The sequence below is a fragment of the Theropithecus gelada genome, chromosome 6 (genome assembly GCF_003255815.1).
Source record: "Theropithecus gelada isolate Dixy chromosome 6, Tgel_1.0, whole genome shotgun sequence".
NCBI lineage: Eukaryota > Metazoa > Chordata > Mammalia > Primates > Cercopithecidae > Theropithecus > Theropithecus gelada.
The window spans coordinates 115908050-115930151 of NC_037673.1; the positions used below are offsets into that span (position 1 = coordinate 115908050).

The window sequence follows — 22102 nt, forward strand, 5'->3', positions numbered from 1 at the left end:
ATGGGAGGAAGGGAACTGTTATATTTGGTAGTGGTACTAGAATAATACAGAACCTACCAGCAAAAGTATCTCAGGGTAGTATCGTCTGTTGTTTCCTTTCTATTTTTTAAAATGGCACCATCTATCCCTGTCTTGTGAACTAGTTAAACACGTTTTAATTGTATATCTTTTAAAGCTTCAGTTAGCCAGATTTAAAAAAAAAAAAAAAGTTTGATGTTGTTTTTTATTCCATGAATGACTCAATTGACTACATGTAGGCAGCTACTAAACTTGGCAGTTTGTTGCCATTAGCATGCCCTTGGACAGGAAGTATTCAGTATAGATATGACCAACCAGTTTCCAGGCTTAAAAATAAAGTGGGGATTTCTGGACAGAATAGGTCTTTGTCACTCATTTCAACATGTCGGATGAGTGTTAAAGTTCAAAGCCAACCACTTTGCCTTCTCATTTTTCTCCAGGCCATCGCTTTACCTGACATATTCTATTATACAGATTGAAACTTATTTCATGATGCTGGTGTTTTGTTTGGTTTTTCAAAATGAAATAAAAGGATATTTGAATAGTCATGAGAATCAGCTAGAGTCTGTATTCTCTCCTTGTTATCTCTTTTATGTTTAGTTCCTTTTAAGTCATCACCCCACTGAGATAGGTAATGGTGAAATAATGTTTCCCCGCCTATAAAGCAGCTTAAATTAAAAGTAGCAAGTATGTGCCAGGTATACTACATGACTTGTCTTCTTGAATCTGTGGTCCACTTGAAATAGCATGTTTTTCCCCAAAAGTTACCTCCCATCAGTCTTGTCATTCTTAATCTCATTTGTCAGGTAGCCGCTTAGCAACTTGGGAAAAATCATACTATTTTGACAGATACTAACAGGTTTTTAGGCACTGGGTCATGTTTTCTTGAGCTGACTTACTGCTCACTGCATTCTGATGGAGGGTAAAGAATGTGATACTTTGTTAGATGCCATTAAAACTTTAGAGAGCTGGGAGATTATTAAGGCCTACATTTGGAACCTGGAATCTTTTCTTTTGGGAACCTGGAATCTCAACTTAAGGATTCTGTAGCTTCCTTTTTTTGCCTGTATCTAAGATTGCTCTGTTTTGTGATAATGTAAACTTAATGGAAGAAAATTAATTCATAGATGCTAGACATTCAAGAATTACATACCCTTTTCGTGTTAGTGTCAAAACATTTGTTTAAACATGGTTTCTAAATTTGGGTGGGGTAGCATAAATGGTTTTATTTTATTCTGTAGATGTAGTGAAAAAATATTTTATTTTGATTCATTAGCAAGGAAGATATGAGAGCATTCATTTTGAGTATTTGCTATAGAATATACCCTGCATTGGAATGTGGGTAGAGTTCTGGCATTTGTGTATTTGTATGTTTCAAGGAAATAAAGGTACAGAGAAGCACTTGTTCGTTGCCTATATAAAGACTAACTGTACAGCTGACAGCTTAAAAATACTGTATGACACTGCATTTCTTGTCCAACAGTAGCATCTGTTTCCTTCATTCCCAAGCCAACAAAAAGCATTAAAGATGAATGCTGAAAATGTGATAGAAAAAGACCTTCCTTTTTGGCAAGTCCATTAACTGCCCTCACTGTTCTTTTCAAAGTATAACTGCTAGACTGGATGGCATAAATTAAACAATTAACAGGATACTAGTTCAAGGGGAAACTCTCCAGTTAGGGTAGATTTAATTTTCAGATTTAGAAAATGAATCCAATTACCCATTCAAAAGATTTGATTCATTTTTTTCCCCTAAGCATGTACTTTTTATAATATACATTGTCTAACATCTGAGAGATAAATTCAGTATTATTTTCCTAAGATACTTTCTGCCTTTTGTAGCGGTGAGAATACTAGAAATCGGCTGGGCATGGTGGCTCACGCCTGTAATCCTAGCACTTTGGGAGGCCAAGGTGGACAGATTACGTGAGTCCAGGAGTTCGAGACCAGCCTGGGCAACATGGCAAAACCCCATCTTCACCAAAAATTTTTTTTTTTTAATTAGCCAACTGTGGTGGCAGACCTGTAGTACTAGCTACTCAGAAGGCTAAGGTGGATCACCTAAGCCTGGAAGACGGAGGTTGTGGTGAGCTGAGATCGTGCCACTTCACTCTGGTTTAGCAACAGAGTGAGACCCTGTCTCAAAAAAAAAAAAAAGAATACTAGAAATAATATCAAGAAGAAAATTTCAATAAAGTAGGTTGTCTTTCTTCACAGAAATGATGTTTTAGAGTTTATTATTTATGAGAACTTATGTAAAATAACTGCTAGATATGATCAATAATATAATATTTTCCAAGAACAAAGATATGACCATAAACCTTGCTAATCATTTGACTAAGTAAAATAAATTCCTAGCTTTGTAAAATGGACACCACTATGTATGCAGATTTTATAAAGCCTCCAGTCTTTTAGAAAAAAGTAGCCTACATACCATAAAAATACAAGTTGACCATCATAAATGGTATCTTAACATATTTTTTTAAAGTTATGTTAGTGGCCAAGCGCTATGGCTCATGCCTGTAATCCCAGCACTTTGGGAAGCTGAGGCAGGAGGATTACCTGACGTCAGGAGTTTGAGACCATCCTGGTCAACATGGTGAAACCCCATCTCTCCTAAAATACACAAAAATTAGCCAGGTGGTGGCACACACCTATAATCCCAGCTACTCGGGAGACTGAGGCAGGAAAATTGCTCGAACCTGGGAGGTGGAGGTTGCAGTGAGCCGAGATGGCGCCACTGCACTCCAGCCTAGGTGAAAGATTGAGACTCTATCTCAGAAATAAAACAAAATAAATAATAAAGTTATGTTAGTTAACACTGCATTATTTATTTATTTTTTTTTTTAATTTTTTTTTTTAATGATCTTTGTCCTATATCTCTACCATGCTGACCTTGGTAGTGTGAATGGATTCTTCTTGGGCACGTATGACACCTGAAGTCATTACAGAAGGCACTCAGCCCCTTCATCCACCCCAGACACAAAGCCTAAAAACCATACCCAACCCCTTTCCAACAGCCTGCTGGCCACACTGACTTTCCTATAAGATAAAAACTGCCCTACGTGGGATAGCTCTTGTTAGTACACCAAGAATGACTTCCCCATAGTAAAATTACTCTTACCCCAAAATGTAAGAGAAAGTGAAGAGATGCAGGTATTTTCCCTATGTTAGGCACTTCATCTACTAAGACATGTTTCATTCAATTCATTTAGAAGTTTGTTTGGAATTTTAAAAAGTCACTTCAAAACTTTCCTCACCAGGACGTCAAGACAGGCATACAACGGGAAAGTGACTAGGGATAAGTTAATACCAGTACCTTCACTAGAGGAGGAGTAGGCAACGTGGAAGACCTGTTGCTGTTGTTGAGTAGTTTTCAGTCTAGAGAAGTTAACATGCACCTAAGAAAGTACGTATTACCTGGGGGTTAAAGAGGTTTCAGAAGGGCTGTCTGTGGCTGAGATCTTTGAGGCAGAACTGTTGAGATGGAAGGGATTGGCATGAAGCTTTGGAAGATTGGATGTGTGGTTGTTTCCCAAATATGGTACGTATGCCACTGGTAGTACAGTGACTGATTTTAGGAGGTCCCAGGCATAGTGTCAAATCATTTTTAATCATATCACAAGAAAATTAGTTCCTTTTCAGTGTCCTTGGGATTCTTGACATTCATGGAGAATGCCTGTGTTTTGGGCTATGTGATCTCTGCCACCTCACACCAGCTTACCTCCTTTTGTGCCATGTAGGTAGATGGGGGCTCATAGCCTTTGGCAGGCAACAATATCTAGCTAGAAACTAATAGCATTGGTGTTTTTTTCTCACTGAATTATTTCTTATGGTTTTAAACAATTTTTAATGATTTTTAATGATATATTTAGGGGAGTATCAGTTTCCATTCACATAGTATGTAGGGTTTCCTTTTATGTGAATCAATTATTTAATACAAATACATTAAGTAACCATAAGTTAAAGTAAAATACAGATAGAGTATCCCTTATCCAAAATGCTTGGGACTGAAGTGTTTTAGATTTTGGATTTTTTTTTCAGATTTTTGAATATTTGCATTATACTTACTGGTTGAGCATCCTATATCCAAAAATCTGAAATCTGAAATGCTCCAATGAGCATTTTGTTTTAGTGAGTGTTATGTCAGCTCTCAAAAACTTTCCAATTTTGGAGTATTTTGGATTTCGGATTTTCAAATTTGAGATACTCAACCTGTACCGATAGTAAATAGAAAACAAGGCAAGTGGGTTAGGATGTTCCTCACGTAGATACAGCATGACTTTTCAGGAGAAGAGAGATTCCAGCAAAGACCCTGGGATGGAGAAGGTAACATCTTGAGAGAAAGGTGAGTAAGAAGTTGGCAGAAGCCCAGGGGATCCTGTTGAAGAGTCAGAGCTGGACGCCTTCTAGTTCAGCTTGGTTGCCAGCGCAGGGAACAGAGAGCTGTAGCTCTTTGAATGTTATACTCTAGGCTCTCTGCAAAGTGATTCAGAATGATTTGAGTCCCTGATCATTTCAATGTGGGGTAGCTAAGGCATATCCCTACAGGAGCCAGGAAATTACCCAAGTGCTGGAATGGCCAGGGGGCTAATTGGAGAGGACCCTGTGTTTCCCACTCTCCTCCATCAGTATTGCCAGAAGGTCAGATTCTTTTCTGAGAAGCCAGAAATGTAAGTTTTTATTGAAAGTTCCCAACTTCTACAAGTTTTTTTTTTTGTTGTTGTTACTAATTATAGAAATAAAACTTAGAACATTTTGGTGGTCCATTTGGGGCTGATGGACACGTCCTGGAGTTAGATAGTGATAATGGTTGCACAACATTGTGAATATAATAAAAACCCCTGAACTGTAGACTTTTTTAATGCTCACAGTGGTGAATTTTATCTTAATTAGAAAAAGAAAAAACCACTATGAGGGCCTAGCCAAAGCATGTTGCCGGCCAAAAGTTTGTAAGCTTCGTTTCTAACAGGGCAATTGTTATTTGCTGCTTTTGATAATCCCAACAGAAAGCACCTTTCCACAGGGGAGCAAGTGATCGGGAATTAATGCGGGTCATGTTGTGATCCCTACATTAACCTCTAAGCCTCTGTTTTTCTTCCTATGGTCTCCATGGCTTCTTCTATCTCCTAAAATAGGACCGATGATAGAAATGGTGAGATATGGAGTGGTGGCCTTTCTTCTAGAGTAATGAGTGGGTGAAAAGACACAGCTACAAAAGGTGGGGGCTGCTCAACTATTTTAGAGAAGAGATTTATTTTATTTTGCAGCTATTATAAAATTGGTTGTGTTATGTTACTTGCCAAAATTTATTTTACCAAGATATTAACCATTAGGGAAGTAATTCTTCTTCAAGACAGCAAGTTCGTATATTTTGGAAAACGTTTTTCAGTTCTTACCAGGGAATGACTGTAATGATCTTTTTAGTTATTTTCTTCAAGTGAAAAATGAGTTTAATATAGCAAGTATATATCATCAACATCAAAGGATTATAATTATTTTAACAAAGCAATTTGTCTTTATAACTTTTGGGAGGCTCTATTAAATTTTAAATATAATTTTAAGTTTGCCAATTTCAATAAAGGCAAAATGTACAATTTAGGATCTTAAAGTAAGGATTATATCCTTCCTTAATCTTCAACTTTTTTTCTTTCATAGCAAACTAGCAAAGGTAGAGTTACTGCCTTTTTCTTATGACTTAAACCTAAAGAATATGCCTTTTTAAAAATATTGAACCAACATTTGTACTAAAAACAATTATTATTTTTCAGAGTGTGGGTTATTCAGTAGTTTTTACCAGTTCCAAATGTTATCAGGTGATTTTTTGGATGCCTATCTTTAGTAATGAAATGACCCATTTAGAATAAACACTTTCCACCCAGAGAACACTAAAATTAAAATGAAAAAAAAGTATATAACCTTTTTCTTTTTTTTTTTTGAAATGGAATCTTGCTCTGTTACCCAGGCTGGAGTGCAATGGTGCAATCTCAGCTCACTGCAACCTCCCCCTCCCGGGTTCAAGAGATTCTCCTGCCTCAGCCTCCCAAGTAGCTAGGATTACAGGCATGCACCACCATGCCCGGCTAATTTTTGTATTTTTAGTAGAGATGGAGTTTCACCATGTTGGCCAGGCTGGTCTTGAACTGGTCTTGATCACCTCAGGTGATCCGCCCGCCTCAGCCTCCCAAAGTGCTGAAATTACAGGCGTGAGCCACTGCACCCGGCAAAAATAAACTTTTTCAAAAGGACTATATTGGAATATTTATTTCTTATGTAAGAGTATTTGAAATATAATTAAATCTAATGTTATTTATTTGTATCCTCTTATTTTGTTTGTGTTTTATAAAAAACAGTATTCATTCCCTTCCTACCCCCGACATCTTTCTGCTCCCCCAAAAACAACCTGAGAATGCTTTTAATCCAGCAGATACATATTAAAGATTAATTGAGCATTTATTATTGCAAGGAATAAATAATAAATTGTAACCAACCACTAGGATTTACTTTCAGGGAGTATGGAAACAAAAGTATGATAAGCAGTTTCCAACAACAGTTAGAGACAGGATAGAGCATTTCTGAATGGGATGGTCAATGAGGACTTGCTGATATTTGGAAGGTCATATTTGGGAGGGACTGTGGGAGACTTCACCAGCTCGAGACAGCTCCCCCTTGGTTCCTTCATGCCTCTGCTCAAATATCACCTTTTCAGAAAGGCCTTCCCCAAGTATATCATGTACCCTAGATAAAATAACATAGTTCCCCCTCCCATACACACATCTCATTTTTCTTTTAGCCTATATTGCTGCTTGACATATTTATATATGTTTGTTTGTTTGTTTATATATTAAGTATCCTTCTGCTAGAACCTGTGCTTCCTGGGAGTAGGCACTTTGCCTGGCACACAACAGTTGCTTAATAAAAATGTGTTGAATGAGGCCAGGTGTGGTGGCTCATCCAGTAATCCAGCACTTTGGGAGGCCAAGACAGGAGGATTGCTTGAGGCCAGGAGTTTGAGACCAGCCTGGGCAACATAGCGAGACCCTGTCTCTACCAGAAAATACAAAGATTAGCCAAGTATGGTGGCATGCACGTGTGGTCCCAGCTACTCAGGAGGCTGAGGTGAAAAGATCACTTAAGCTTAGGAGGTCAGAGTGACATTGCACTCCAGCCTGGGCAACAGAGTGAGACCCTGTCTTAAATAAATAATTAAATAAGAAGTTAAAAAACATAAAAAATAAAAATTTGTTGGAGAAAGAATGAGGGAACGAATGGGGGAAAGTTTTTCTGTCATAAGTCTCTTGACTGTGTGGAGCTCCAAACTGGTATGGAGAATCCAAGTTCCATTTTCTCCTAGGATCATTATAAATTTGGCAAATGTACCACCGCTCTGTGACTTAGTTGACACATTCTATAGAAATAAGGAGATTTTGGTACTCAAATGTAGCTTCCTGAAGTCTACGACAAGTGTTATGAAAACAAATCATGATCACTCTTAACCTTCCCACCACTTCACCTTGCAAACCCTTCCTTAGAACCTCACTGTCTATACATAAGTTGTGTTTAAATTATTTCCCAAATCCATAGAACCAACACATGCCCCTCAGTTTCCAACATACAGGTACACTGCTGGCCCAGATTTTAAATTCCTGACTACCCAGTAGGAGTTGAAGTATAATCACATTTGTTTCTGTAAGGCAGTGATCACCTATGCAAGTGCCTGCAGAACCCAGGAAGTGAACAGAAATGTGTAGACGGCCAGGAGGGATGTAGTAAGCTGGAAAGGGTTGTCTTCTAAAGGAGGCAGCCATAATTTAGCTCAAATCCATTGTTGTCCTGTGCGAACGTGGGCCCATTTGGTCAGATTTGATCAAAGAAAATCAGACACACACATTTTGAGGCTAAATTTCCCAATTTTCTAACATGGACTACTAATCCTAAAATACAATCCTGGATGGGCCAAATAATATGGTATCCAGGTTACAACTTCTGCAAGGCATCCTGATCTAAATAAAACGGGATGCCTGAGCATGCGGAGAGGAAAGGTTAGAAAGAGAGGTAACAACTACTTTACAGAGAACATAAATGCTGTGCTGGTGGTGGGCACCTCTGCTTCTATAGAACTCTGGGGTTTTTTCCTAGAATTTCAGAGCTTCAGAGTGTCTTGATATTTAAAATAAGATAGTTTAAAGCCTAGTAAATTCCATCTTACTCTTTGCTTACCTTTAACTGGATCTATCCTCCCGACATTAACATGGCTATAAAATGCTTGACTAACAACATTTGGATACAATTATTGAGGAAAAATTGTGACAAGAATGTTGAGAGGTTGTGCCAAGATGCATATTTGAGAGATGCCCAAGCTGAGGCCAAGAGGTTACTGCTCCTAAAATATTCAAACAGATGGGTTTGGGATATTTGTATGGAAGATTCCAGAACATTTGCTGTAAGAATTGAATTAACTAAATATGGTCACTTCTCCAAACAAAAGTATCTGGTTATTCTGTATGTTTTGGCAAAGGGCAGGAAAGAAAAGCAATAGATTAAAAAAATGAAAATGCATTTCTTTTACATAGGTTCCTCCCCTTTAAAGCAAAAAGTGGCTGGGCACAGGAGTTCACGCCTGTAATCCCAGTGCTTTGGGAGGTTGAGACAGGAGGATCACTTGAGCCCAGGAGTTTGAGACCAGCCTGACTGACATAGTGATAACTCATCTCTACAAGGAGAGCCTGGCATGGTGGTGTGCCCCTGTAATCCTAGCTACTCAGGAGGCTAAGGTGGAGGATCTCTTGAGCCCAGGAGTTCGAGGTTGCAGTGAGTTATGATTTCACTACTGCACTCCAACCTGGGTGACAGAGTGAGACATTGTCTTTTAAAAATAAATAAAACAAAAGACAGTTTGTATCCATATTTAGTGTTATGTGTTTATTCATGGAGTACAAATAAATTCATTTATTAAGCTCTAAATAGAAGAAATCGAATTGATTTCCTGATACACCTTCATGAATTGCTGTAAAAGAGAGTGAAGGGTTCCATGGAGGCAGATTAGAGCATAGGGTTTAGTGCACCCCACGATAGCTGGAGGGCACGTGTTAAGCACTTGGAAGAACATAGAGATAAAAAGGTGTGTACCTGTACCTTACTTGTCAAAGATCCTAAATAGATTAAGAGAGGAATTTAACTCACTCACAAGACAGAAAAGCAGGTTAGGAGAGATTTATTTTGGCCATTGGATTTAGAAAAGCCTTTTGGAAGAGGCGGCATTTACACTGAGCTTTACAGGATCAATAGCACTCTTTCAGGCAGGGATGGAGGGGGAAGGCAGATATATAGCTTTACTTTAATTTCTGTTCCCTGATGTGTTTGACCTGTGCTCCTTCATATTTTATTTATTTTATTTTCATTTGATTTGATTTGAGACAGGGTCTCATCTGTCACTCAGGCTGGAGTGGAGTGGTGTGATCTGAGCTCACTGCAACCTCAACCTCCCAGGCTTGGGCAATCCTCCCAGCCCAGCCTCTTGAGTAGCTGAGACCACAGGCGTACACAACACCTGGGTAATTTGGGGGGTTTTTTTTGTATTTTTAGTAGAGATGGGGTCTCTCCATGCTGGCCAGGCTGGTCTCAAACTCCTGACTTCAAGTGATCTGCCCGCCTCAGCCTCCCAAAGTGCTGGGATTATAGGCATGAGCCACTGTGGCTGGCCTGTCCTCCTTCTTTTTAGTTCGAGGAGTTGCTTTATCTGGGGGAGCAGGCAGGCTCTAAGAAGTGGGATTCTGCAGCTGACTAGCAGCATCATGGCATTTGGTAGGCAATTTATAAACAATGAACATTATCCTAATCTCATTTTTCTTATAGAGCAGCTGTGTGCTATAGTAAGAAGTAATGGGCCTCAGCTTTGCCACTATTTATGCACCCTTAGATAAGTCACTTGACTTCTGAGCCTCACTTCTCTTATCTGGTTCCCCCAAGGTTAGGTAATAACAGGACCAAACCAGAAATGCATTTGAAAGTGTTAGTGAATATATCTTGCCAACTGTAGAGTGCTACACAAAAATCATCTGTAAGTTTTGTTGTCTTTGTTATGTGGCCAGGAGCAACCTGATGAAACCAGAAAGGGTGTGTTGACCATTGATGCCAGCTGTGGGTCTGGTTCAGTAACTTCACTCTAGTGTGCTGGATTTTAAAATGTTACTGGTTTTCTAAGCCCTGCATGAATATAAATATTCATCAAGAGTCAGGGCCTCTGGCAGGACGGGAGAATTTAGGGATGGAAATGTGTAGAAAATCACGGAGCTGTTTAGAGGATTTTCCTCTACATTCTGGTAGATGATTGGATTATATCAACATTGGAAAGGTTTCATGTCTTCAAGAAAATATGTAAATAAATACAGCTTACTTGAAAACTCTTTAGAAAGACTGATGTATCCTAATTCAACATAATAAATAAGGGAAGGGTTCATTTAATTTAAAAAGACAAAGGATAGTTCACTAAGTTCAGTTTTGTATAAACAATTGTAGGATATTTTAATTTAATTTCAAACCCACTTTTTAGCCTCGTGGTATAGTTAGGCCCTGTTCCAACTTTGGTTTACAGTATTATCTAGAATGGTCTAACTTTTCTATTCTCTTGGATACTCTATCAGAATTTTTAAATGTTTAATATAATAAGCTCTGTTTAGAAAACATTTTATCTGGACTCCTTGTACAAGCTGACATCTGTATTTTTGTGGGGAAAAAAAAAATCTTGAGAGGGAATTAAATCTGTCCATAGTCTACTCACAGCATGCCTTTATAGCCAGAGTATATCTGAAAATTTTAAGTACAGCATTCTAGGAGTACAGGTCAGAACAGGCATGGTCTAACTTTACTATATATTAGAATCAGGTACAAATGCTAGCTCTCAGACTGCAATCCTGGAGATTCTGATTCAGTTGGTTTAGCCATTTCTAAGAGGCCTTCGGCACTTCTGTGGTAGATGGCCCATGACACTAAGAATTCTGCCTCAGATACCTGCTACATCTATCCTCTCCCTGCCAAACAAAGCCTTCTTGAAAACCAAGTATTGGCTGGGTGCCATGATTCACGCCTGTAATCCCAGCACTTTGGGAGGCCAAGGATGGCAGGTTGCTTGAGCTCAGGGGTTTGAGACCAGCCTAGGCAACATGTTGAAACCCTGTCTCTACCCAAAAAATACAAAAAATTAGCCAAGCATGGTGGTGTGCCTATAGTTCCAGCTGCTTAGGAGGCTGAGGGAGGATTACCTGAGCCCAGGAGGTTGAGGCTGCAGTGAGCCATGATTGCGCCACTGCACTCCAGCTGGGCTACAGAGCAAGACCCTGTCTCAAAAAGAAAAAAGAAAAAAACAGAGTGCAGAAACTATATACCACAGTGCAGAGGCCATTCCCCTGTCTCCTTTTCTTAGGATGTAGTAAGAAGGTCCACTCCTATGAGCAGTCCCAGGGTCCCAGCCAAGATTTCTTGGTTATACTTCCAATAAGGGTGGCACTTTGGCCAGAGGAGTTTCTCTAGGGACAGGATGGCCAATATAGTGAAACCCCATCTCTACTAAAAATATAAAAATTAGCCGGGCGTGGTGGTGGGTGCCTGTAGTCCCAGCTACTTGGAAGGCTAAGGCAGGAGAATCGCTTGAACCCAGGAGGTGGAGGGTGCAGTGACCCAAATTAACGCCATTGTACTCCAGCCTGCAAAAACAAAAAACTAAAAACGGTACCTTTGTAGTATTTCCTGGGTCTTAACAACCTATATATAATGTTTCAGTTTTTTCTAAAATCCACAGGACACACATACATCCTTGGGTTTCTGACATATAGGTACACTGATGAACAAAATTTTTAATTCCTAATTAGCCAGTAGGAATTCCATAGATCTGCTCTGGAATACAATCATATTTATTTCTATAAGGCAGAATCTTCTTTTTCCTTGAAGTCAATCTCCTTTTGTGAAACTTTCCTCAAACCTAACCTCCCTCTATCACCCCATCAGCAAAAACTGATGTTTCCACTTTTTGCTACCATTGCATTTTTACATGTTCTTGTTACACAATTTATGGTGCATTCTGCCTAGCTGTGTACTTATCTATCCCCAGACCAGTCCCTGGGAGTCTGAGTGGAGAGGAGGGATGGTGTTATTTGTCTTTGAAACCACAGTATCTTATACATTATAAACACTCAACAAAAGTTTTTGTTGACTGACTCACGTCTTTGGGTTTATGTTCTCTCTTTCCCCACGCTCCGTTCATAAGACCTGATCATAAGACCTCTGGCATCCTACACCAGCAGAACGTCCACAGTATCTACCATAATAATGATAATAATAATTGCTTACATCATTTGACCCAATTATTTTATATTTGATGCTGTTCTAAGCACTTTATATGGATTACTTTTATTTAATCCTCATGGTAGTCCCATTTGCAGATGAGGAAAGTGAGGCATAGAGAGGTTAGATAATTTGCTCCAGGGACATGGGCACTCAGTAGCAGGGCAAGGCCCCTGACCCAGTCTGACTCTAGAGCCGGTGCTTGCAATTACTGTAATGCCTGGGTCTACCCGACTGCCTGTCTTGTATTCCCCTATTTACATCTGATAATTGTGAATTCATTCCAGAGGAATACCAAGAACCCTACTTAATTTGTTAGTCAATTATTTTCACTGACTTTATCCTACAAATTTGTTATTGTATCCTCTGTGAAATTAATTTGCAAAACTTAGTAAGCAAAGTTAAAGTGTTTCTTTATCGCGCTAATCCTCAAAGCCTTTAGTGTTATAAAAGCATTTTGTGCATCTCCAAAGGGAACCTTTGTGTACACTGTTTCCCAAACTTATTTAACTAGAGATAATTTTCCCCCCATAAGACTCCTTTAGCTTATTAAAGAATTAGGGTTTTTGTTTTTTTAACGTAGTTTGTAAGAGAAGCTAGCTAATGCCCTTGTGCGGTTCCCAAGAAATTTCTCGGGTCTTTTATATTTAGGTAAATCCTTACTTTTGACTGTTTCTTATTTAGTCTTAAATAGGGTGACCACTTAGATTCTGGGTCAGTCACAGATCTGTTGTCATGGTGTAATTACTAACAGCACTGTTTCCAAACGTATTCCATTTGGATGATAAATTATATGATCACTCTAATCATAATACTTGCCCCCCAACCGTTAAATAAAGACCTACTTTACATACTTGCTACCTTCTCATCAGTCATTGAAGGACTCTTACTTGTAATGTGTGTGTAGGAACAAAGGTCGTAGCCCATATTTCTCCAGCCTTTCACCATTTTATGTCATAGTTTTATATGGAATTATGGACATATATACAGTTTATATTCTTTCATCACTCAAAAGTTGCATTTCTTAAGAATTGCAAGCCTCTAAGACTTCTTTGCACTGCTCAGTATCTGTTCATGTATTTGCTTAGTTATGCAGGGAGGAAAAAAATCTAAGTTGTCTCTTGGAAGTAAGGGCAAGGGTCGAGGGTCAAAACTGCAGTGGGTGGCAAAGATGAGAAAGAGCTTTTCCACTCCATATATTCTGACTTTTGAACAATGTAAGTATATTGTCATTTTAGATTATATTTTAAAATGTTTAGAAACTGCTCAGGTTCTTCCCTGGAAGCTATTTCAAGCCCAGCTGGGTTGATCTTCCTTATGGTCTGTTTCTTCCCTGCAGGGAGACCTGGTCCCTTTCTTTTCTTTCATCTTACTTCACTTAGCCAGACATTAATATATCTTCTCACACTTTCAAGAAGAAGCTTCTTTTCTTAAGTTCATGTATTACAGTGTAACAGCTTGGAGTTGGACATATCTGAGTTCAAGTTAATCTCTGCCACTTACTGTATGACCTTGAGATAGTAACTTAATTTCTCTGGGCCTCAGTCACTTCATTTGTAAAATGAGAATAATAATAACCTCCTTCCTAGGGTTGCTGTAAAGCTTCCATAAGATAACGCAGCCCGGCACGGTGGCTCACACCTGTAATCCCAGCACTTTGGGAGACCTAGGTGGGTGGATCACCTGAGGTCAGGAGTTTGAGACCAGCCTGGCCAACATGGCAAAACCCCATCTCTACTACAAATACAAAAATTAGCCGGGCATGGTGGCATGTGCCTATAATCCAAGCTACTTGGGAGACTGAGGCAGGAGAATCGCTTGAAGCTGGCGGGCAGAGGTTGTACTGAGCCGAGATTGTGCCACTTCACTCCAGCCTAGGCGAAAGAGCGAAACTTCATCTTAAAAAAATAAAATAAAATAAATAAGACAACGCAAGTTCTAGGCAGTTCCAGGGATAATGTAGTACAAATTCAAAAAATGGGGGCTGCTGTTATTATTATTATCACTTATTATTATCATCACTGTAGTCATTATTGCCTAGGGCAACCAATGAGTCTTATGGATATAAACCTCTGGCTCTGACTTTGGGTAACCACAAAATTCATTTCCCATAACCTCTATTCTAATTATTTTTGAGACTGACAGTCTTTGAGGTCCAACCATACTGCTTTATAGAAACATCACCAAACTTTCTTCCATTCCTGGTATCGGAAACCTAGAAGCAGCAGGGACATTTTGTCAGAATTTATGCCATAAAGAAGGTATCATATGATTCCTGGGGCAAATTGATAGAAAAAGAGCAGAGATGGGGTCTGATATGAAGTTAGAGGAGTTGAAACTCAGGAAATAACATTTTCAAAATCATCACAAAATTAAGCCACGGGAATAAAAGATACACAGTTGAACTCAAAATCATGATGAAGAGATTCCAGAATTAAAGCCTGAGATCACACAGGGAAAGGCTTCATCCTGTTTTCTTCAAGGCATAATTTTTCTTGTCCACGAATTTGGCAAATAGGGGACGTAAGGAGAAATGGCCTAGTACGCTGCTGGATCTTTTTAGCTTTATAAGTCATTAAATCTCATTTAAGCCACACCAACTTGAAATGACCTCCAATGTAGAAGATGAGAAAACTGTGTTTCAAATAAATGAAATTGCACCCAAGTTGACCACCTGGGACTCTTGACTTTGAGCCTTTTGTTTCCACCCGTGCTGTTCTTTCTTACTTGGCTTCACCGCTGCTGTTGGATCTCTGGTTCTCTGAGAGGCTTCGGAAACTCTACGTGAGAACGCTGTGACTTCTAAAGTGACCTGTCAGCCGCTGTGCCTTTGACTGTGGGTTTTCACTTTGGCTTTATTTTTGGCCCATTACCTTTGCATCTTGCTGCTGTTGCATAGCTTTTCATGGATGTTGACTAGGCTTCTCCTCTTGTCTTGTATAGGCTCTCAATTCTTTTCGTGATAGGCCAGTTTCTCTAGGCAGAATACCCCTATATTAACTATCAGAGTCCTCGCAGTACTAAATCTATTGCTAACAAGAAGGCTGCCGGGCGCGGTGGCTCACGCCTGTAATCCCAGCACTTTGGGAGGCCGAGGCGGGCGGATCACAAGGTCAGGAGATCGAGACCACGGTGAAACCTCGTCTCTACTAAAAATACAAAAAAATTAGCCGGGCGCGGTTGTGGGCGCCTGTAGTCCCAGCTACTCGGGAGGCTGAGGCAGGAGAATGGCGGGAACCCGGGAGGCGGAGCTTGCAGTGAGCTGAGATCCGGCCACTGCACTCCAGCCTGGGCGACAGAGCCAGACTCCGTCTCAAAAAAAAAAAAAAAAAAAAAAGAAGGTAAGCACCTTAGAAAAAGAGAAATTCCCTTCTAAAGAAAGTTTTTAATATGTTATATATTTTAAATGTCATTATGAAAGAGAAAATGTAACTCCTTATTAACTGAACTATGTGAGGTCTCTGTTTTCACTCAGCCATCTGACATTTTGAATTTCTCAGTTCATGTGATACTCTACCAGAAGGAATTAATTTTGACCAAATGTGATTCTGTACTAAAGAGCATCAGAATGTATTTGAAGTTTAATCTGTTGTGTTCTTCAACCTATGAAGAAGGCTGTTCTGTGGCAGGGATTGTGTGAAGCACATCTGTGTGGTCCATGTCCATTTATCTCTGGAACACCTCCAAAAAGTGGGGATCGTTGTACTCATCTTACAGATGAGGAAGCCGAGTCCCAGTAATATGCCTGAGCAGTATGGCAGTTCGTGGAACCATTAGCTACAGAGTATTTGGACTTTTATAAGTATACTCTAGTTTTCCAGGACCCTGGGGAAATAAGTTGCCGCAGAAAAAGAACACTAGTGCATTAAAGGTTCATACTGCAATCTTTTTTAAAAAAAATGTTTTTGGTGGAAAACATTCTAGTATGTGGTTACAGGGTATGTTTTGTAAGAGGATAAACTCATGACTCTCATATAAATACATATTGCACATGTCGAAGATTTTACTTAACTCTATTTATTAATGAGGGAACCAGTAAGCTCTTACATTTGGTTCAAAGGAGAATCTTAAGAGCAGGCAAACAAGAAAATCAGGAATCAATTGCACCTCCACTGGACACATTTTATTTGCGTCTGTATGTAAAAGAGCCATTTGCAATATTATCAGTTTTCTACAATTTACAAATAGCTAAGCGAAGCACAATAAAGGGAATCTGGAAGAGTGTGTTAGATAATTCCTAATACTCCTTCAAAAGAACCCAGTGTTTTTTGTTTTGTGTGGTGGGGGGAGGAGCATTTCAAAGTCACTATTTTCTCTGACATGTCTTCTTTACTATGTTGCCTTTTAAGGTGAGCATGTATTTTTCTGCAGTATAAGACGCAGAGTGAATGACTTAACTTGCCCCGTGACGGCGCGTGTCACTGGTTCTTAACCACTTGGGAGGATGTGCATATACCCCCAAAATGTGCATTCCATATCAGGTTAAAGACTTCAGATGTATTGATTCTCCCAAGACTGTGTTCTGTGTGACAGCCTCCATCTGTGTGGCATAAGGCCAATTTTGGGATTAAGGTGCCTGGCACTTGTCTTCTCTCTCTAGATGATAAGATTGCCAACAGCTTGCTGCCGTGGTCGTTGCTTCTGACCCTTCCAGGGCAGCCCCCTTTAGAGTTCATATCTGTGCTGCTTCTACTGGGGCTCCCTCCCTCTATCCCTCCCTCCCTTCCTTTCTTTTCCCTCTCTTTTTCCATCTGTTGTTTCTTCTCTGTGCTGTTGAATTTCTGACTTTGGGATTTTGAGTGTGAAAGCTGGTGACACTGACACATCACTAGCGACTCCCAGCGTTCCTTGCTCTTCTCTGGAGCACTGCCAAATCTCCATGTAGGGAGGTCAACTCTTAGCCTGCTGACTTCTTATGACAGGGTTCATGGTTCATGGTTTGTTCTGGCCGCTTTCTTATCACCAAAGCTGACTTTTTACTAAGTCCCATTAGATTTAGAATTATTTAGATGCAAGAGAGCTAAGGTTTTACATATTTATTTAAAGAACTTTTATTAACAGATAACAGCCAGACATGCTTTCCAAATTATTATCTTTTCTATCCTTCCTAATATTAGACCCCTGGATCCAATTTTAACTAGGCAAGAATTTGTAATATATGTACATCTGTTGTCATCACTGTTAAAGAGTCCCAAGTATAATAGATTTGAGGGGAAATAATTACGTATTTACTGGTAAGAATGTAAAGAAAATGATTTAAGTACTTTATTAGAAAATTCTTAGTGGGAGTAGTTACGTTATGAGGCATTTTTGTTAATTTTCATAAAACTATAGGTATTAATATCAAAGGACTTTTCTCTTTTCTCCTTCTGAGCACATTTTTTCTTGCATATTTGGGTCAGTATCTTTTTATCATATTTATCTCTAACTTTATAATTTTGATGCTAAAGCCAGAATTCCCTAAATATCACTTTGCCTTATAGCAAATGTTGCTGAAATGGCCAAGGGAGGAGATACAGAGACAGAGAGGGAGGGAGGTAAGATAAGTAATGTAAAATAGCATGTACACCTTATTTCTAGAAAACAGTCTTAAACAGTTTTAATGTGGTGGTAACGCTTTGTATGTTGTTTTTTTTTTAAATACAGCATTATTCTTCATTAATGAACAATTTACATGTCTGTTTCCAAACACAAGTGAATTCATCTTAAGAGGCAAAAAACCGAACGAATATTTTCAGCACTTTCTCCTTCGGGAACATCTCCTGTTTACATCTTAGTTGCTTCCCAGGACATGCATTAGGTCTATCCCTCTGGCACATGTTTAAACATAGATTCAGCCAGAAGCAGAGGTGGGCCTGTGTTTAATCTCCTACTACAGTTCAAGTCAGAACTACACCTTGCTTTTACTCTAAATATTTGCATTATTGTCCTTGGATGTTTTCCCATTGTGCACAACAAATCTCTCCTCTTTAAAAGAATTGGTTGATCAGTAAGAGAAATCATACTCTGGAGTGCACTTAGAGGGAAGAAAAACCACATGTTTAATGAGGTAAAACAAATACCTGTTTCTCTACCTTTTAATACAACAAATAAAAACACCCACTAATGTATTTACAACTCTCATTTTACAGGCCAACATGTTTTCATAGAGAACTATTTAACTATATTGTGGACGAGATAGGGGAAATTGATTTCTGCTTCTGGACCAGCCACTTTCTAGGCCTGCAAGATGACACAGTGAACATGATACACAGAATTTTTGCTCTCAGAGTTTAAATCCCAGTAGGGAGAAGCAGGCAATAAAAATGTAGGCAAATGATGAGGATTTAAGGAACAAGGAGGTGCGATAGTTAGCAAAGAACTTAAGTGAAGCATCTTTTTTTTTCCTTTTCTTTTTTGAGACAGGGTCTTGCTGTGTCGCCCAGGTTGGAGTACAGTGGTGTGATTATAGTTCACTGCCGCTGTGTAGCCTTGAACTCCTGGGCTTAAGCAGTCCTCCCACCTCAGTCTCCTGAGTACATAGGACTACATGCCCAGCTAATTTTTTAGAAGTTTTTTTTTTGTAGACACAAGGTCTTGCTATATTGCCCAAGCTGGTCTCGAACTCCTGGGCTCAAGTGATCCTCCCACCTTATCCTCCTAAAGTGCTGGGATTACAGGCATGAGCCACTGAGCTTGGCCCCATTTGCAAATTTCATTTCTTGAAACTGGCTGATATGTGAAAATAGATGAAAAGGGGTTTGGACTAGGCTGCTGTTCATGGAAATGGAGGGAAATGGATAGAATTCAGAGAAATGTGGGAGGAAGGTGGAATGGAAAGAACTTAATAATGGACTGGGTAAGGGAGAGGATGGTATGGTGGATGATCCCTAAGTCTCTGATTTGATTGAACAAAAGGTTGGAGGGGATGCTGTTAATTGAGATCATAAAGAGCGAAAGAGGAGCACTTAGTAGGGAGGCAGGAGAGAATCAAAGATCAGTTTTGCATATGGTACATTTGAGATGCCTGCAAAATAGCCAAGGAAAAGAAAAATCTCGAATGTATTTACAAAATGAGTCCAGAAAAGAGGTCAGGGCTGAGTTATAGCTGTGGGAGTCACTGGCACCTGGGTGGTATCTGAAGCTGTGGGAGTGGATGAGATCACACAGGGGTGAGGATAGACTGAAGGAGAAAAACTTGGTCTAGGACTAGCTCTGAGATACACCAGACTTTTAAGGGATCTGGTAGAGCATGTGGAACTGACAAATGAGCTTGAACAGGAATGACTAACAGCAGTTAATTCGCAAGAAAAAGAAACATACTTCATGAGCACAGACCACACATCCCTGGCCAGAGACTCTCAGCCACAAGCCCCAGTTGGCTCAAAAAAGCTTTCTCTAATGCTGGAAAATAAATCTACTCATGCATGTCTTCTTGGTGGAGGGGGAGAAAGAGCTTCAGATGGTGGAGGGGGACAAAGAGCTTCAACCTCATTTAAAAAGACGACTTTACTGGAATAACCCAAAGAATAAAAGGAAAGTGTGACACAGCTGCTGTTTCTGGAAGGGGGTTTGAAGTTCCTCTAGGACAAATATGAAAGCCTCAGAGATCAACTTCTCTATCTTGATTCATACTTGATTACCAGTAAACGGGGAATGATCTTGCTTAGTTGGCAGTAGATTTGCCTTTTACACACTGTCTTGCAGGAAGTTGAAGTGCTGTGTCATAGAGTTTTTGCTTTCCATGTTTGAAGTTAAATGGAATATTGAGATTTAATCAGAAAAGTAGCTGAGAAGAGGTGCAGACGTGAAAGTCCAGCCTTGGATAAAGGAGAAATCTTATGAATATCTCTCCCTCTGGTTTCAATATTTCACAACATAAAGTATGTCCAACTGATAGACTTGTAGTAAATCCCAGGTAAGATATTTGTAGACTGTGCCATGTTCTAAAACATTAAAAACACAATAACATTTCAACTTTATATGAAATATATTACTGAAATCCTACTTATTTGCTGTGTAGCTGAAAATGGTTGGGTATCCCTATATAAGTCAAGTTTATTGATTTTTTTCAAGGTCTATATCAGGAGTTCTGAGATGAAATATGGTCCCTGGTTTTAATGTGGTACTGTTACCGACGTGGGTGCCATTTCTTTTGACATAAATTCTTTAGTGTGAATTAATCTTTATACTCTTTTGCAAATAATTGAAGAATAGAAATAGAAACAGACTTCTGCTTAAATGATAAAAACATAAAACATTAAATGATGGAAACTTCTACATAAAGTTGGCTGTTTCTCACACATTTTCACTTTCCTTCTCTTTTTCAAAATATATTTTAGTTCTTCTGCAGTTTCAGTTCGTGTTTCAGACGTGTAAATTTCGACATTTGTGAGGGGACCCTTTCTCAATCAGTGAAGACATTCTTTCAGTGGATGGCACTGTGGATGGCGCTGTGTATTTCTAATTGATGTTCGGGTCATAAGGAACCATTTTGCAGCTACCTCTACTATATACCACGAACTACTTTGGTCCAAATTTCAAATCTGATTTGGTTCTTCTTCTCCTCAATTTTACTGAATTTTAATTTAATTTTTTTCTGAGACAGGGTCTCACTCTGTTGCCCAGCCTGGAGTGCAGTGGTACAGTCAAGGCTCACTGCAGCCTCAACTTCCCAGGCTCAGATGATTCTCCCACCTCCACCTCCCTAGTAACTGGACTATAGGTGCACGCCACCACACCTGGCTAATTTTTTTTTTTTTTTTGTAGTTTTTTGTTGCGATGGGGTTTCACTATGTTGCTGAGGCTGGTGTCAAACTCCTGGGCTCAAGCGATCCTCTCACTACCTTGGTCTACCAAAGTCCTGGGATTGCAGGTGTGAACCACCACACCCCACCTTTCCCCAATTTTAAATCCAACATGGCAGTTCTGGATTAAGGGGGTCACTCTTCTTATATGTCCTCCCAGTCTGGATTTTGAAGCAGCTGCCTTTTTGCTTCCTAATGATGCTAGCCCATCCAAACTAGAAATAATCTTATATAATCATTGATGCCTTGACTCATTTGTATGTATCTGTATTTTTAAACTTTGTAATCTTTCATTACCAAATGATTGCTTTCCGACACCCAGGCCTAGGCTTAAACACCGGCATATATGGAGAGAACAGTTGCCACTCGACTCAGAGATGGAGTAGACACCCAAAGAACTGCAGTTCTTAAGCCTTAGGAGAAGCAGGAGAAAGCACAGTTGTAGAGGAGTAGTTTAAAGATTGCCACATGGGCCAGGTGCAGTGGCTCATGCCTGTAATCCCAGCACTTTGGGAGGCCGAGGTGGGCAGATCACCTGAGGTCAGGAGTTAGAGACCAGCCTGGCCAACATGGTGAAATCCCGTCTCTACTGAAAATACAAAATTAGTCGGGCATGGTGGAGGGCGCCTGTAATTCCAGCTACTCTGGAGACCGAGGTGTGAGAATCACTTGAACCGGGGAGGTGGAGGTTGCAGTGAACCAAGATCATGCCATTGCACTCTAGCCTGGGCAAAAAGAGCGAAACTCCATCTCAAAAAAAAAAAAAGATTGCTACCTGCATGGAGTGGGGAAAATTGTGGTAGAAAGAAGTAAACTTGGTTTGGAGAATAAACATTTATTGAGCATTTTCACTTGACCAGCTCTAAGCTAGGAAGATTACATATAGTGTCTCTTTAATATTTAATATGTACAGTCATTATTATGTATATTGTAAACATCTGTCAGAAGTTATAATTCCA

At 39.5% G+C, this 22102-nt stretch overlaps 1 protein-coding gene across 4 annotated transcripts in view; it reads left to right on the top strand.

Annotated features, from left to right (window-relative positions):
* Window positions 1-22102, top strand: part of TNFAIP8 (TNF alpha induced protein 8) — a 121351-nt gene that overhangs the window by 96607 nt on the left and 2642 nt on the right. The window lies entirely within an intron of this gene.